At 38.3% G+C, this 3,672-nt stretch overlaps 2 long non-coding RNA genes across 2 annotated transcripts; one reads left to right on the forward strand and one right to left on the reverse strand.

The window, feature by feature from the left end:
• The first annotated feature begins 1,681 nt into the window (after positions 1–1,681).
• On the forward strand, positions 1,682–2,805 carry LOC109531400 (uncharacterized). The gene is made up of 2 exons (XR_002171168.1): positions 1,682–1,940; positions 2,441–2,805. It is a non-coding gene; the product is annotated as an uncharacterized LOC109531400 (long non-coding RNA).
• A 130-nt stretch (positions 2,806–2,935) lies between these two features.
• On the reverse strand, positions 2,936–3,666 carry LOC109531399 (uncharacterized). Its single transcript, XR_002171167.1, has 3 exons — positions 3,501–3,666; positions 3,220–3,368; positions 2,936–3,112 (listed from the first exon to the last, which is right to left on the reverse strand). It is a non-coding gene; the product is annotated as an uncharacterized LOC109531399 (long non-coding RNA).
• Between the last annotated feature and the right edge of the window lie 6 nt (positions 3,667–3,672).

The raw sequence follows: 3,672 nt of genomic DNA on the forward strand, positions 1-3,672 counted from the left end.
TTAATTAAATCTGAACTGTTGAGAGAAGGCCCATCAGTGTTCAAGTCCCTGCAAGTGAAATTCAAACTAAAGCACATAATTAGGGATCTCACAATATTCACGTTATTTCAGAAATAAAAGTACAGTACATCGATTTTGGTGAAAAATAATTAGCTGCTGTTTAGTTTTGGGTTCAGCCAAAGCAGGTCATGTTAGGGGGGTACGTTAATCGGCCAATAAAGAACTCATTGCACCACACAATGACCATCAACACTCCGAGTGCACTTTGGTCCTTAGCTGCGGCTATACGCGGCTAAGTCAGGAGTTATATGATATACGAATGGTCTGTCTATAAGCCATTTTTTGTTGCCACTGTTTACTGACATCATGGGTTATTTTTTCGCTGAAGACACTGTTATAAGTGCTGTCTAAGATCCTTGTATGGAGTAATGAAAGCCTCTCACAGAACCAACTAAACTTTTTGCATCCACCATCCAGAGTATAGACCAGGGGTGTCAAACTCATTTCACATTACGGGCCACATACGGCCTCGGTAGATGTCAAGTGGGCCGGACCATTAAAATTATACCATACTCTGCTATAAATAACCAAAATAAGATGTCTTTCCTTTGTTTTGGTCTAAAGAAGCACAAGAACATTAAGAAAAGGTTGAAATTTAATGAACGTATCTTTTACACAACATTTCATGAAGCACCTTAGATTTCCTGACACAAATGTGCAATTTACTTGTATCATTCACATGTATGCATTGCAACTGATCCCACTGATTGTACCAAGACACAAAACTTTAACAATTGGTATTGAAAAATATATTAATGCATTTTAAGATTCAACGAGATTTACCGTATTGGCCCGAATATAAGACGGTGTTTTTTCATTGAAGTAAGACTGAAAAAGTGGGGGTCGTCTTATATTAAGGGTCTAGACACTATACCCATTCACGACGTTAGATGGCGCCAGATATCATTGAAGCGAATGCTGAACTTGACTCCCCAGGCCAAAGCGAACCCCTGTCACGAAGAATAAAAATAAAAATAGCGGTAGCACGAAGAAGAAAATAAAAAAATCGGTAAGAAAGAAAAGAGTAGAAAATAATCGAAGAGATAACAGAAAATGGAGAAACGTAGCGACAATCTGGAGAAAAGTGGATCGAAGATCGGCCAGGTTAACCGGCAGCTGAGGAGAAGTTCTGATGTAATTTACATTTCAAAAACCAGAAGCCATTCATTTATGAATGTGGTTGCACTTTAGTTTACATATTTAAATGTTCAGATATTAAGATTTGAATGAGGCAAAATAACATGCTTTTTCTCTCAAATATATTGTTATAATCATTTGTTTCAGATGTACTGTAATTATTTTCTGTATAAAAATTAATTTGGTGTTCAAAAAGTCTTTTTTCAAACTTGAGTCTTGAAAAAGAGGGGGTCGTCTTATAATCAGGGCCATCTTATACGGCATAAAGAAATGAATTTTTAAACCATTTACACATGCGCATATAAAATCTAAATTTAAAGGCAAAGTGTGAAGTAATTTCATGAAATGCCAAATAGGGTCACAATGAAAGTACTTAAACATTGTCCACCAAATAAAGCATGAAAAAATAATGTATATGTTGTATATTTGACAAAATAATCGATTTTCTGAAGTTCCAGCCCGAAAGGGGCGGAACCCGGAAGTGATACATCACATGGAGAACAGCGATGGCAGAGCTCCATATGGCAGACATGCAAAGCATTTCAAACAATGATTCAAACAGCGATACAAGCGATCGATCGAGCGCAAGTGAGGATATCCAAGATTTTGAAGAGTTGGAGGAAGAAGAGGAGGTTGGAATTTTACATGTTGGACCTTACATGTACGAGCCAGATGCTAATCAGGATGCAAACAATGTGCCCAGTCGACCTGACATGGAATGGAGACAAGACCCATCAAGATTGGTAAGATATAATATTATTTGTATGATTTGAAGATGAGGCATGTGCACATAATTTTATGTTTTGATCTATCTGATGACATTGTTTAAAAAAAATAATCAGACTTCATTTTCAAGCAGTTAGCCTACTTGGTACTTGCGTATTCTTAGCAAATCATTGTTTGACTTGTACTGGAGAGATTTTTGTAATGAATTTCAACTTTTGTATGGTATTCCATCCATATACTTGTATATTTTGAATCAATGTTTTCATAAACAACAGAATTGTCTTTATTGGCCAAGTATGTAGAAGACACAAGGAATTTGTCTCCGGTATAACACGCTGCATTGGTATCATCATAAACAAGGACATGACAAATAAGTATGGCAGGACATTCCGTAATGTAGGTGAACCGTAGTGCGGTGGTACCACCCAGTGACAACTGTAAGCAATACGCTTGTTCAATAAAACGAATGCTCATGGTGTCATCGCTCAGTATTTCTTTTTTTTTTTTTTTTTGTCAGGTGTACTAATGGTAAATGCCAGCAAATGCCTCCAGCAGTTGAATGTGTTTGCTGCCATGAAATTCAAGGAGTAGTGACTGTACGTCGACAAGGAGAGGAACACTTCAATCAAGTGCTGGACTGCATCACCGACCATCCTGGACTCAAAGCTGTGTGCCTGGACCCACATGGATTACAGGTGGCATGGATGACCTACAAGCAGCAGTACAAAGGCAAGGCATTTGATGGGCCACAGGATGCGCTGATGCTGGAAGTTTCTTGGTCAGGACAACCGTGTTGTGCTCCCAGCATGCGCCGTGTCTTGTATCAGGGCACATTTTCCACCACCAGAAGAGGAGTCAGCTGTACTCAAAGGGTTTCGTGTTTCACAGAGAAATGTTCCAGAACTGTGATTGGGACTGGTTTTAGAGTGGTTAATGTGGACATGGTGTCAATCATAACAAAATACTGTAATAAAAATAAACAAATGAGGACAACTGAAGACAGGGAATGTAATTTTTTTATTTCCTGAGGAATCGAGTCTGGTGCTCGGCAGTAACGGTTGACTTGTCCGGTCTGGTCTGTTCAGTGCTGCTGTCAAAAATTGCGGGTCGACACACACATCACCAGTTCTGTACTTATTTTGAATGGCAATCAGTTTCATCACCTCTGACAGGCAGTCATTCACATAGTCTACAAAAACAAAAAAAAACATATTGGGATGATAAATATTTGGACGACGTATGGGTTATACTCAGTATGTAATGCTGCCTGAAATTACTTTTTATTTCATAACTTACCATAAGTTGCATCCACCAGTATCTTTCTCAGACAATACCCACCACTCTTATATTTGGTATAAATGATACAGTAGGAGTGTATTCCTTCCTTTGTCACTTTCTGTGGTCTGCCAGCATTTTCATTATAATGCATAGCAGCAAGAATTATTCTGGAATAGAACAAAAAATGCCTGATCTTATTTAAAAAAAGTGTCAAATTGTGATGAAATATCTTTTTAATCTCAAAGTTCTACATTTCACTGTAGTCTACATTTCATGCATATCAGTTTTCTTTAACACACCTGCTTTTCATTCCTTTGTACGAGAAGTAGTACATCTTTGGGACAAAGTGATTCACCCCACTGTGAAAAGCTTCCACGCCACTGGTCTGTCCGAGGTGAGACATCTTCATGACATCGTTGACAAACATGGTCTTTGTCAGGAGTTCCACCACTGCGACATTGACTTCAGTAC

This window comes from Hippocampus comes, unplaced genomic scaffold (assembly GCF_001891065.2).
Source record: "Hippocampus comes isolate QL1 unplaced genomic scaffold, H_comes_QL1_v1.1 scaffold387, whole genome shotgun sequence".
Classification (NCBI taxonomy): Eukaryota; Metazoa; Chordata; class Actinopteri; order Syngnathiformes; family Syngnathidae; genus Hippocampus; species Hippocampus comes.